Here is a 15,315-nt window from a genome sequence, read left to right on the forward strand (position 1 = left end):
GCAAATAAAGTTACCTGTTCTTCTTCCATATCTTTCCATTGTATTATCCATTCACAGACGTTACTGATAGTGTCTGTCATGACGTTGGAGTGAAACCACATTGTGCGTGCATAGTCGCATTGCATAAGAACATGTAAAATTGTTTCATCCATGTCACAGTAGGTACATTTTGTATTATTTCCAATAAATTTGCCTATTTTGTTCCTCACTGGTAGACTATTGGTGCAACATTTCCAAAGAAATAGTTTGATTCGAGGAGTAGTATTAATGGTCCATATAAATTTCCATTCAGGCATTTCATACTCGTAATTGTTAGTCCGAAGATGATGGTACATAGATCGTACTGTGAAGTTACCAGATTTGGTCAACGTCCACTTTATTGTGTCCTCCTGTGATTCATGCAAATTGATACTACAAATAGCGTTACATATGTCATTACTAATGATTTGTGATATAATGTTGACATTCCAGGAGTTATTGACTATAAGTTGACAAACCTTTGTTAGATTGCAATTGTTCACATTATCTATCGGCGGTGGGTGCTCTGGGATCCAGTGGTCACTCCAAATGTTGATGTTCGTGCCTTTGTTAACGTCCCAGAAGATGAGGCTGGAGACACTCTCAAAATGTTTAACGAGCGATTTCCACATCCAGGAATGATTGGATTTGGCTTTGCTTGGTATAGAGTCCTTGGGGAAATATTTAACTTTGAGGATCTTTGCCCAGGGGTGTCAGGATTTTCCAGCGTTCTCCAAGACAGTTTGCTAAGGAAGGCTTGGTTGTCAAGAGAGGGGGTTCGGAATCCAAGCCCTCCAAGTTTCCTAGGTAGACAGATTTTGGACTAGTTGATGGTGTAAATAGATTTGGATTTTTCCCCGCCAGAAAGACCATTGCAAGATCTCAATGCGCTGACTGATGCCCTTTGGGATGGCAAAACACTGCATTTGGTATCGGGGAACGGCCGCTGCAATGGTTGAGATAACTACTGAGCGGACAGCTTGAGAAAGAATGTTGGTTTGCCACTTGGAGAGCTTGTTATGAATTTGAGCCAGAAGAGAGGAGAAGGCCTGCTTCTTGTTAGCTCCGATGAACAGGTGAGTTCCGAGGTATTTGTCTAGAGAGCAACTCTAATGAAGTTTCAGGTTGCGGATGATCATTCTTTTAAACTTTGGGTGAGAGTTCTTAGAAAAGAGAATAGTGGATTTGTTATAGTTGATCATCTAACCTGATGCTTTACTAAAGATGCTAAAAATGTGTTTCAGGTTTGAGATGTTATCCAGGGTGTTTAGACCAAAGATGATACAGTCGTCTGCAAACAACAAATGTTTGATGTTTATGTGAGATTTAGGAATCGGAAATCCTACGAAGTGATTGGGGTGATTATTGTTCTCCAGAAGTCTACTAAGACCTTCCATCGCCAGGGTGAACATGAAAGGAGATAGGGGGTCCCCCTGACGGATGCCCTTGGAAACATTGAAGTTGTTACCTGGCCTACCATTGATAAGGACTGGCATGGAAGACGTTGCGAGGCACGAGTGGATGAGCTGAATCCAATTATTGTCAAACTCCAGCTTGTCCGTAATTGTCTCAAGGAATTTCCATACAATGCGGTCAAAGGCATTGGACATGTCCAGTTTCAGGCCAAAATAACTTTTGAAACCTTTGACCTTCTTGAAGTAGTGAGTGAGTTCCTGGATAATAATGATATTGTCAGTGATTTGACGACCGAGAACATAGGCTGCTTGGTACGGAGAGATGAGATCTGGGCGAGTTCTTTTGATCAGCCTGTTAGCAAGGATCTTGGTGATGATTTTATAAATGGTATTGAGTAAGCTGATTAGTCTATAGTCAGAGGTATTCTGGGGGGTTTTGTTTTTGGGGATGAGGCAAATGTGTGTGTGATTAGCCATAGGTGGAAGCTGAGACGTGTGGAAGAAGTTCAAGATCAAAGTTATCACATCTTATTTAACTGTGGCCCAGTTGGATTGGTAAAAGAAAGGAGGGTAACCGTCCGGACCCGAGGCAGCATCGGTTTTAAGGGAGAAACCCGCACTTCTAATTTCTTCCTCGTCCAGGGTACTCGTGAGCATGTGATTTTGAAATTCAGTAATCTGACAGGGAAAAAGGATGAGAATTTTCTCTGTGATTTGAGAGCCCAAAGAGGTGGAAATGTTACGAAGATTTTCAGAGAAGATGTTGGCTATTTCCTCGTGGTCGTTGATCCATGTGTTGTCCTCTTTTTTAATAGTCGTGATTTAGTTCTTTCTATTGCGATGAATGGCTTTGGAGTGGAAGTATTTAGTGTTACGGTCTCCGAGCTGGATGTTAGCTATTCGAGATTTCTCCCTCCACAGACTTTCTTGTTGGTTATAGGCTTCTTCGAGTTGTTGCATTAACTGCGGGTAGGTTTCCTGGTTGTTTACCTGCTGAAGAGTGGAAGTGATGTTTTTGATAGTAGTGTGCAAGTGCCCGAAGACATTCTGTTTCCATTTGGAGAGCTTAACCGCTAGCGAGGTAAGCTTATGTTGGATATGGGTGGGAGAAGAGATCTAGTTGTTATTAATGAAATCACTGCAATCCGGACGCGACATCCAAGTGCGAATGAATTTGAAGGGTCTTGGGCCAAGTTTGGGATGGGTATAGGTGGTGATAATGATCGGAATGTGATCAGAACCTACCCCAGGGAGGTGGTTAAGAGAATAATAAGGGAAATCTTTGAGCCATTGATAGTTAGTCAAGGCTCGATCATGTCTCTTTTGGATAAGTTTACCGGTGAATTGTCTGTTCGACCAAGTAAAAGGGGGCCCGCTGAATCCAATATCATAGAGGCCAAATTGGTTAATAAGGGACTTTATTTGTTTGGCTTGATTCAGAAAGGCTTCTTTTCCTCCAAGTTTGTCGTCAGGATGAAGGAAGGTACATTGCTAAGAAAAATCAATTATTCGAATCATGAACGCCTTATTTTTTAGTCGACAACGCCTTATTTTTGAGTCTTGGTTGCATTTTTGTAATTTATCTTATAAGCTAAGTAAAAATATGGGTTAGTTCCATTTTGACCCCTAAAGATGACCGACTCGCCCAAATAGGTCCCTAAAGATGACCAGCTTCTAATTTGGCCCCCTTTTTTACTTTTCCTTCCATTCCTCCGTGAAACGTCAATAACACATCATGCTCTTACCCAATTTGCCCCTCTGAATAAAGATTTTTGTCATACTCAAATTTTTTGAAGTTGGGGTGCATAGGGGTTAAATGCTAGATGTGTCTATTTTTTTTAATAACAGCCATAGCATCTATTCATTCATCATGAAAAGGAATTAGATTGTTGCTATGATGAGAAGTGGAGCAAGAGGGGATACAAGAAGAAACATTTGTTCCACCTTTCCTAGTGCTAATTGCTAGAGAATTAGCTTTAACATTTAAGCTTCTAGTACATACAAAAATTTTAACATTTCAAAAGAGGGGGTGGATTGTTTGATCTTCTTTAGGACATGTCTAGCTGTCTGGTGCATTGAGTTTGTTAAACCATTCAAAAAGTTGTTGACATTAACATAATCTCCCTCCAAAATGAGCTTTCGGATTCCATGCTTCTGGGCCCACAAAATACCTAACTCTGCTGCCTTCCCCTCCCCCTCGTCTACTGATCCAGAGCTGGTTAGGAAGGATTCTTGTCCAATTTTTGTTTCCGTGTGATCATGAATTATAATAGCCAGAGCTGAGGTTAGTGAAGACTTCATAAATGATACATCATAGTTAATTTTCATCACTTCTATAGGTGGGGGAATCCATTCATTTGAGTTTGACAAAACACTTAGAGGATAATTTCTCAGATTTACAGCCTGAGTTTGTATGAAGTTCTTGATTTGTATGATCAGTGAGGTTCAGATTCTTGAAATTTTTTGTCACACACCTGTATTTCCAAATGTGCCAGAGAGTAATGGATAACTCCTCAATCACCATTAAATTATGGTCCTGAATTTCGCTCATAACAATCTTCTGATATTGTGAGAACCATTCTTGAAAATTTAAGCATGAGTTCGATTGAACCTTGTTTCCTAAAACTGATACCAGAAGACTATTTACCACTTCACAGTGTTTGATGAAATGAATTGTACTCTCTTCTTTTTTTAAGCAAAGAGGACATATAGGAGAAACACCTGGGAGATAGTACGATAGAAGTTTGTTTATAGGGAGAATATCATTTGCAATTTTCCAGAGAAACAACTAAACTCTAGGATGGATTCTTAAATTCCAAAGCTCTTTCCAAAGATGAAAATTTGTTGATGAAGATTGGTTTTGAGTGTAAGTCAAGTGTTTATACAGAGATGAGACAGAGAAATCTCCTGAGTTTGAAACTATCCACTTTTGTTTATCTTGATTCGCATCAAGAGGAATGGTTTGTATCTTTTGAATAACATCTGTAGTGAAAAGGTTTTGGAGAACTTGGGAATTCCAAGCTTTATTATCAGTAATGAGTTGGGAATTCCAAAATCCACATGCCTTTACTACAGAATAATTGATCATTCCCCTAACCCGTGTCAAGCTCCTGATGAAAACCCAACCAGCAGAAACCCATTAGTTCAAGTTACAAAATGCACTCCATTGCCGGTTACTCTAGAATCTTTGTTTGGTTTTCGAACAGAGATGGAAGGAAAACATCCAAAAAACCAATCCAAAACCTTTGCCCCAAACTCTATCTCTATAGGCACCAGAAAGCTAGTAGTTCTATCTCACCAATTCAGGGTTGTGAACTCCCACCTATAGTTCACACCCCTAGAGCAAAATCTAAACCTCAGTCAATGAAGCCAGCAATTACTAGTTGGACCAAACAATTCTTGAGAAACACACATGTTGAAACTAACAAAGCTCCTCAAACAAAAGGAATCACAATCAATGAACCAAAGGTACCAAGTTAAAAACAAAAAGAACCTGCCATGGATCCAAAAGATAAAGGAAAAAGGTATAATGGAACCTGAATCAGAAACAAACAATACAGAGCTCAGCAGAAGAGAGAAAAGGAAACAAGTCTTAGATGATGAAAATTCAGTGAAGTGTACTACATTTGATGACACAGACTCCTTTGTAGAGGGTCTCGAGCACTTTTAGAAAAGGTATAAAGAAGACAAACACCTAGACTGTCCACATATCTGGGATGAGGATCTGAGTCAACATCTTTCTACACCCCTCCCTTCACCAATTGCAAACGTAAACTCTTTCCCAAATATCCCGAGTACTTTTTCTGAAAGCATAAACTTTGAAAACATCTTTGGACCTTCCGAATCTCTCAAGGGACAGCAAAAAAGTAGGAAACAAAGGAACTTTAAACCAAAAACTCTAGCTAAGGATACTGCAAACAGAGATGGTATAGTCCGGAATGTCAATCAACAAAATCAGCATAACTAGAGTTCTACTAACAATCAAAGCATGGGAGGAGCAACTCAAAATGTAATTCTTCAAGTACCTCCTACCAAAGGACAAGCTAACTCCTCACTACATAACAACAATAAGGTAAACTTCTTCCTTCCTATCTTAGTTACTGTTCTTGTTGTTTTTATCATGATTACAAATTACCCCATAACTGTTCTGAGTTGGAATTGTCAAGGATTGGGTACAAAAACCACTAGATATCATTTGAAACAACTCATAAACAAACACAAACCAGACCTATGCTTCCTTGCAGAAACTAAACAAAAAGATAACTATGTTAGAAATATAATGAATCAAAATCATTATGATCAATGTGTTATCCAATCTCCTTTAGGTCTTAGTGGTGGTTTAGTGGTAGCCTCAAATAATACCTTTTCTCTTGAGATGATATCTCAAACAAACAGATGGATTCACCTCAATGTCTTAAATCTCAATATTGAAACTAACTGCTCTATCATCTTCATTTATGGTGAGCCAGATGGGAGCAAAAAAGAGAGTTTTTGGGACTCTCTTCATGCCTATTGTGACTTAAATCTAGACAACACTAAACCTTTCCTCATGATTGGAGACCTCAATATCATTCTGCATTCTCATGAAAAAGTGGGTGGTACCCCAGCTGAGCTTTCTAAACTCATGCTGTGGAATAATATTATCCAAAACATAGGATTCCTAGAAGTCCCTCATCAAGGTTCACCTTATACTTGGACAAACAACAAAACTCAAAATCTTCTTGTTCAACAACTGTTAGATAGGGCTCTGGCTTCTCACTCTTCAGAGAGAATTTTGGTGGGGATCAAAAGAAAACAAGAAGAAGATCTATTTCAAGAAATGGACTGATATTTGTAAACCTAAAGCTCTGGGAGGAATAGGCCATAGAATCATAAAAGATGTGTCCATTTACTTTTCATTTATTTCTTTTTGCCAAACTCCACAAAACACTCTTTCTTTCTAAATCTACACATGTCCAAAGAGTACTACCTGTTATTAGTCCACCATTAGCAGCAACAGAGAGGTTTGTATGGAATCAAAATCATGATATATATCAATCAAACTACAAATGTCAAATAGTAACCCTAGAAAGAGAGAAAATTTTGTTTGAGAAAATGGATATTGTCATGAACCACTAAGAGGGTTGTTGTCCATTAATAAGGATCATATGGGTTTTGTGAAGAAGGAGATAAGTCTTATTGTTGGTTTAGTTTAGATGAGATTAATTATAACAAAGTTGATATGAAAGAAGAAAGAAACAGTAATTAGTAAAGAATTAGCTAAAGGTGGTGGCTTTGATTATCCTATTTACTTGATTAAGAGGCAGTGAACATATGAAGAAGATGGGTGATAATCTATTATCGGTTTGTTTGTTTTATGTTTCCATGAACAATACTTGATTTCTTCTATATACAGTATGACAAGTTTTATGCTATATTAATTTGCATGTCAATGATGAAAATTATTCATGTTTACGATGATTGATCATGATTGAAATGGGTGAAATCCTTTCTCACCCTCTCTCTAAAATATTCTCTCCCTAAATTTTATCATCTCTTATGACGATTGGTTCCGATGATATTTTACTTAATTTGACCATGATTTAAATAATTTTATTTTTCAGTGATGGATGTGTGAAGAACAATGGTAAAGGATTTTATGTTTCCAATTGAGGTTTTGGGATTATAATAGAAAGTTGATGTAGAGAGAGAAATAAGTTTTGGCAAATTAAAAGGGGAAAGAACATAAGTTAAAAAAATTATTAAAAAACTTATAAAAGTTAATTTGATTTGAAAGTTTCGGTTGATTTTAATGGATGTTTTGGGTATTTATGGTGAGTAGTTGAAAGGGTATTGATGGTGAGTAAACTTCATTGAATTGATTTGACAACTTAGGGACCGTAAAGATTCTTTGTGCATCATCCAAGATATGGTAGATACGGGAAAGGGTAAATATGGCAATAAATTGTCAATTCACTAACTTCTAACGGAGTAAAATACGGAAAAACGAAAAATGGGGTCATAATGGAAGCTGGTCATCTTTAGGGGGCCATTTGTCAGTTGGTCATCTTTAGGGGGCCAAAATGGAATTAACCCTAAAAATAAATATCTCTGAATATCAATTTTGTCCCACATTTTTGTAATTTATAGTATATAGTGAAAAGTCCAAACTAAAATCAATTCGAAACCAGACATACTCTTTCTAAACCAAGTTTTCTTTCTCGAAGAATTTCGTTCATTCTCTCTATAAAATATTTGATTCTTGTCTCATTTACTTACCCAGGCGATCTTCAAATATGTTGATTTTTTTTAACAATCTTTGTTTTGTGGTGTCATCCTTTTAAGAAAGATTTTAGTTTTAATTTTTCTCTAATTGTAGTTTATACTCTTTTCTTTAATTAAGAAAAGATCAAAAGTCTAGCGGGTCAGACCGCGTCAAGTCAACAAGAAGGTGAATCTGAAGAAGGTCTGCCGCTCAAGCCTAGAATTGAGAGGTCGACAAGATCGTGCCCTGGCTCAAATACAACCAGGTCTGCCATGGGATTTGCGAGAAGGATAGAGGGTCCACGTAAGCAAAGGATAGAGGGTCCACGTAAGCAAGGTCAACACCTTAAGCTCGAAACATGGGAAGGTGGAAGTGTGTCTTACGCTTATTGACTTAATCCCGCATCTTATCAAAGATCTCAGTATGTGAAAATCTCGAGTATTTACCATACTTGGGCTTCAAGAGTCTCGAGAGGAGGAAACATTTTGTAGAAGAATCTATCAACTCGGTATGATATCTATCGAGGATCCTAAAATAGAGGAACTTTTAGATATCAAAGATACGAGATAACTCCAAAGGGGACCCCTAAATCTCCTAACTACGAAATAGTAGTCTCAATCTCAGACGGTGGATCTAGCCCGCCTCAATGTCACCGTCTATCAACAGTTGGAGATAACAACCAGTTCCCAAAATCACCTTCACCCCTTTTCCTCTTTACAGGTTAATTCGAGAGAATGGATTGAAGCCGTAGCAATGGCACAGACACAAGCCGAATACATTAATACGAGTCTTATGGAACAATGTCTTTACTCGATTCGGATTGTCGAGGATCTAGGTCATAAACCTGTTTGGAATCAAAAGTCATATGATTTGTAGCACCAGAATCAATTATCCAAGTACTATTCGGAACATGTGTAGACATATTTAAAGTCTTGCCTACATTACCTGTAGTGGCTACCGTCGATGAAGTTTGCTTAACAATTGGATCTACAAGGGTCTTTTTAGAGTTTTTCTTTCGATTATGATGGATAGCCTAATAGTTCATAACAATGGCTTTTGGTATGACCAATTTTGTTGCATGTTGAGTTTGATTCTTATTCCTTTGTCCAATTACAGTTATCTATGCCCCGCAACCATGTTAACAGACTACCCTACTAGCAATGAAGATCATCAATGTTAACAGATTACCCTACTAGCAATGAAGATCATTGGGTTAAACAAAGTAATCAAGCAAAATAAATGTTAAGGGGTAAAAGGGTTTTATAAATTGGAAATGTACAGCTTTTGCCCCCCTAAACATGACTAACCAAAAAATGGCCAGTTTTTTAAATGGCGCCCTAACCCAAAATTCAATTTTTTTGAAGTTAGCTTCTAAGTTTTTATTTTCTTTTTCTATCCTCTCATGTTCATAAAATTATTTTCTCGATGTTTGCTTTCAACAAGATGGTTGCATACAGCTTATCGATCGGCTACCTGCCGGTGATTTCATTTCTTTCTTTACTTCTTAGCTCTACCTCCTTTCAACATAACTCTTTGTCTTTTCGGCAAAGGACAAAGCAAAAGTCTCCCCCTTAGATGTTAGCCTTCTTAGTAGAATATATGCAGTATCTAACTGCATAAGATCACCCAAGTCACCAAGCAAACATGAATTAACAAAAAACCAATAATGAAAGAAAAAATTATTTGCATGTTGAGTCACACGAGTACCTGTCATCCAAACTTATTTGAATTAAGTCACCTACAAATGTGCATGTATCGAAATGCTAATTTCAAGACCATCTGAGATCACATAGAGACCTGTAATTTGTATAGATATGCGAATTACGTATCCCTTATAATGTTGGATGATGTAGAAATGAAATTAAGGAGAAAATCACCGTTGTAACTGAAAGAGGTATTTCTTTATAATGTTTATCTTCGTACTAAAAAATTTAAGCGTAAGTTACCAGATACTAGTTAACAAAATATTCACTGACATGTTAGGCGACATGATGGAAGTTTACATAGACAACATGCTCACCAAGTCACTAGTAGCCGAGAAGAACCTTGATTAGCTCAATCAAGCATTCGAGGTCATCAAAAGTGATGATGTCAAAATTTATTCTTGCGCTATTATTTAGGATGAGATACTTTTTAATTGACTCTTGAACTGCTCCTCACGAATTGTGGGCGAAACCTGCAAGGAACTCGAAAACCTCTTTGACGCTCAAGTCAGTTAGGGTGTTCTTGCAGTTAAAATGTTGAACATCGTGTGATCCGACTTCAGGAATTAGACCTTTGATTGATGGTATTCGTTTGATACATTAGTTGTGATTGTGGTCGTGCCTTGTTCATGGAAAGTCCTCTATCTTTTATAAGCTTATTTAGTCGACTGTCGATAGACCGTGTTGATGAGGCAATTGAGATCCACTTTGTTGGATTGAAACTACTGTTTCTTAGCCTTTGAGATATTAATATCTCTCTTTGGGATTATCCTGTATATTTGAGAGATGCAAGTTCCCACATTCAAGGATGTTCAGTATTTAGGATACGATTCAGGATTAAGTTAATAAAGCATTGGCCACGCTTCTACCCCCCAGGGCCCCAAGGCAGACCACTCCTTATTCACTTGGCATGTTGACTCGTTGGGCTTGAAGGAGATGTCCTTCGATCAGGATGACAATGCACTCAAATTTTTGATTGGACAAATGATGAAGAAGATCATCAGGTCCGGTCGTTTTAGAGATCGTAATGTTTAGCTAGAAACTAACTACGATTGGCGAGTCACTCGGATGATACGTGGCTAAGTGAGAAGGATTCTTTAACATGTTACACGAAAGAGTGTTGGCTCGGTTGGAAGATATGAATAGAGGGAATTGGGTATACAAGCTCAGATTAAACCCACCTACATATGCCCAAAATTGTTCGGCTAAGAGCCGGACAAGGATAACAAACGCCAAGGCTAAATGCCACGACCAAAATATATGGTCAGGCACATGTGTTGGGATTTACACCCTTCTACTAATGTTTATAGCGGATAAAGACATCATATGTCTAATATTAGTATCCCCAGGATCACATGCATAAACCAATAATGCTAAGTAAATAAAACTAGTTCGATGATTACCTTAATTACTAGTTTTTTCCTCGAACCTTTCCAATCGCTTTTGAGAAGACCAAGAGCTTCAAACATAGATTCTCTACTTGGGACACGAGCAATCAACTTGATCTCCCACCTTGTTGTTAGCTAGCACACCAATGGTGGTTGGATAGAAGACCTTCTTTTTTGACTAGATAGATAGTTGGGAATTAGCTCACTTTCTCCTCTCTACTTGATGTGGTAGAGTAAGAAAGCTTAGAGAGAAATTCCACACCTTATTCTCTTCCCTAAGAGTCTTTATATAGAACCATAATAAGAATCCACCTCAAATTAGGTTTCCTAAAAGACCCTTTAGAACAAGATTTAAGGAAATTGCCAAAAATAGCAACTAGTTGATATTTTCTCAATTCCTTGAGCAGATGACGTCCAAACCCGGCCAAAATTGGCAGATTTGATGTTCATAACATATTAAAACTTCCCTCCAAAATCAGCCCAATCTGAGCCCTAAAAGTGTCCGAATCGGTTTAGGCCCAAAACCTCGATTTTGGGCTTTTTGTACTATCTTTTCCTAATTTCTCTTTAGGCCTATGAGATATGTTTGTGGGACACTCCCATGGTTATATCTCACTCCCACTAGTCATATCCTTTGATCAAAATTGACACTCTTATGTGTAACCCGTTATAGGATCCAGTCGAAGTTAGCCGCGAATTACTTCGTAATTCGACGATCATAGTTGGTTTCTAGCTTAAACTCTATGACCCCTAAATCAACCGGACTTGATGATCTTATTCATCAATTTTCCTAGCCGACAAATTGCTTGCATTGCAATCTTGGTCGAAGGACATCTCCTTCAGACTCCCACTTGGACTTAGAACAAATGCAATGCTCGATTCCCGTGTCAATTTAGTATCCCATCCGATACGTCACGTCATTCAGCCTTTCTTGATATCCGAGTACAACTGTAAAGACAAACGATTAACTTTTAATAAGTTTGAGCGTGGCCACGCATTTTCAGTTGTCAACTCATCTAGTAACCTTGAGACACTTTGTACCTAATGTGATTAGGATGACACATTCCATTCTTGCGCTCCCACTTAACTTCATGTCTATCCTGTCCTTCCCAGTATCTGCCTTTATAACCTCCTTTTACGGTGCGGCCTTTAACGGAACCAAAGTCGGACATTCCTTACATAAGATGAGTGGAGCACTCATGTTTTGAGGAATCTCTCCAATCTTGTCTTTATGAGAAGTATTGACGTTCATCACGAGTGATGTACTTCTCATTTGAGGGTTATCCAGTGTATAAACCTTTTACACACCCATGTAGTCGAATAGAATACACTATTCCTGCAGCCCATGAAACTGCGTTATCCCATCGACCTTACGTGCTAGTCTTCATTAGTCGTTGTTGTCCACTTAACGACCCGGACTAGGGAGATGATAATAAATATTCCAAGTTCACTTAATAGGGTTTCATTCATCAGATCACGTATTTGACAAACCTATTCGGAATATTTTATTATCTGTGGATTGTCGTTTAAATACTAAACCAAATTTAGACGACTGTGAAATAATCAACTTATTTCCGATAACGAGAGTTTGTAAATTGAGCCTCTTCCGTAAAACTCCTTTTACCCACTCAATTCTACTTGTCAAGGTTTAAAATTATACCTTATGCCTCAGACTCGTGTATGACTCTCATACTTTGTCTTAGGTGACAGTTTAATTTGACTACGGACGTAGTCCGTTTAAACTTTGCTAATTATCAATTAATTTGAAGACTGCTATCTTTAACCTTGATAATTTTTAGTAACCTTTACTAGAGTTAAGGCTTTTAATTTTCTATGTAGTATTTGCAACAGTTCCCGGCTTAAACACTTTTAGCCTTCTTTCCTTCCATGTCTAGAAGTTTGCTACGATGACATGTTTAAATTTTGTACTACTTCATCCTTTAGCCTTCTAGGATGTTTCTAAGTAGTGTTTCGGTTTTCCAATCCGAATTCGGATGTTTAAATGCTAATCATGTCCAAAATGATTGACTTTATGTTTTCGAACATAAATGTTTCTCTCATGCTTGCTTGCTCATCGGTATCTTTTAGACTCTGAATCTTGCAACGCTCTCTGTCATGAGTTTTTGGGTCGAAATTCTTTTTAGACTTTTTCGTGTCTCAGATTTTCGGTTTTGGATCTCAAGCGTCTCAGCGTACTGAGTCTTTCTAATCCTATCATCTATTTGATCTACTCTTATAGATCTTAGATGCCCAAAATGGCATTTTATCCTTGTGTGTGGTCCTTTTATTGAGTCAGTCGTTACTGTTATAGAACATCTTATGTTGCACTCAATCTTTTGTATGTACTCTGCATACGGACCTGGAAGGTTTGTTACTCCCACTTACCTTCTTCAAATTTCGTGATTCAAGAATTTCTTCATTCCCCAGGAATCAAAACTACTTTAATTACCTCTGTGAATCGAAGATTCTGACTCTTGCTTGCTATAATCCGTCGATGGATTCCTGAAGCACGCGTATGGACATAACTGAACTGGAAGAATTTGATTCCTCTTGTCTAGTTTTGGGAAACTTGAATGTTTCCATCCTTCTCGGTTTTCTATTCTAGAAAACTAATTTAGGTCTTCCGTTGACTTAAATTATCAAGCTACATGTCTTGACGAGATATGGATTTCATGTTGATTTTGGCTTCTATCCAAAATCTAGAGTCAGTTTTCCGTCTCTGCGTAGAAGGTCTTTAGAGATAACCTTTATCTTCTGAATCTTTGAGATTTTACTCTTGACCTTTAGGGCTTTTGAACAACAATTTGGAGTATTCTCATTTTCTTGAGAGTTCTCCTGCGAAGGTCATTCGCCTTCGTGCGGTAGGTTTTTAAAATCACATCTTTACCTTTTCCTTTTCCGAGTAACCGCGATTCAACAGTTTTGTTGCTCTAGGTCGAACTTAATCGACCTGTACAATTTTCATGATTGTTCTTCACGACTCTTCATGATTTTTCTCATGGTGGAATTAATTCGACTTGTACTTTTCTCCCACTTATTCTTGTAGTAATTAGTATTTTTCTCTCACAACACTGGTTATACTAATTACTATAAGAATAATATCATGAGCAACAAACACTTTGTTCTCTTGATCCTTTGTGGAAAAAGCCCAAATTTCTAAAGAAATTGCGTCAGTCTTTTAGCTAATTTTTTGTGTCTTTGTAAAATACTTTTACACAGGCGTAGCTTTTAGACGGGTTTTGGTAAATGTGTGGGAAGCTATGTCTAGATTTAGTGGATTTTGGAGGATAGAGTTTGACTCGTGTTCTTCATCTTTATCCTTTTGGACACTCCAAATGTGGATAGGTTGGAAGTACATCGACGATCAATCTCTGTTTCTGACTCAAGACTTTCTTTCTTGTCAGTTGATTCTTGATTAGAATCTCTTGGTATGGTTTGTTTAATTTAAACACTTAACAACATCTCAATATAGAAATAAACTTCTTTATTGATTCTCCATAATACTTAGTACAGAGTTGATGTTAAAAAACTAAAAAAAACACTTAATCTAGATTAATGCCTAAAGTAGACTTCGATCCCTTTCAGCATCCTTAGCAGTCTAGGCTTCTGCTCCCTCTTGGATCTTGTCTTCTTTAGCCAAATACTCAGTTCCCAGCTGCTCCTGTACATTCACAATGATAGGGCATTTTAGGTATCACATACCAAAGATTGGGAATTATACGGTATTTGATAAATTAACTTTTTATACCTAAGTGGAAACCACTGTTCCACTCTTCTTGTCTTCCAAGAACTTAGGGCAGTTTCTTTTCCAATGGTTCTTGCTATCACAGTAGAAACATTTTGATGTAGAAGGAATACCTTTGTTTTGAGGTTTAGTAGTCCATTTGCTTTTTCCTTTCAACGCAGGTATCTTCTTCTGCCTCTTGTTCTCTTGAGCTATAAGAATCTTATTCTTTGGCTCTAAGTTCATTATAAATCGCTCTGCTGCCTGAAGCATTGCATCAACTCCTCCATGGGCTTGTTCCATCCATTCATATCGTAGTTCATCCGAAATAGGTTGAACCCTTTATGAAGTGAACAAAGGATTAAATCGTTAGTCGCTTCTTGGCTAATCAGAGAACCCAATTCTTCTAATTTAGCAAAGAGTTCAAATATTTGCGGAACATGAGGGGCTACTGGTTTTCCTTCCTTGAGGCGTAGTTTCAATAATTTCTTGGTGGTATCAAACCTCTCCAATATCGACTTTCATTACAGTGACTCCTTAGTTTGTTGACTCATGGTGGGGACTTCCATGTTAAGAGGTTTCTCATCAAGATTAGCCTACATGGTTGATAACATCCAAGATGTTATTGGTTTCGGTTCTGTCCTCTTTCGATTATCCTCTTGATGTTCTACTTCTTTAGTAGTCAAAAAAACCAATTCGGAAATTGGATAGTCCAAGACATCTAGCTCGTTTTCAAACCCTCCATCCAATATTTGAAGTATCTCTTGATTCCTTCCTTCATGGATGGTTTCGTTCAACACCTCCCTTAGGTGTGTTTCAAGGT

The sequence above is a fragment of the Eschscholzia californica genome, unplaced genomic scaffold, assembly GCF_041429995.1.
Source record: "Eschscholzia californica isolate CP2 unplaced genomic scaffold, dmEscCali1.0.p SCAF_6, whole genome shotgun sequence".
Classification (NCBI taxonomy): domain Eukaryota; kingdom Viridiplantae; phylum Streptophyta; class Magnoliopsida; order Ranunculales; family Papaveraceae; genus Eschscholzia; species Eschscholzia californica.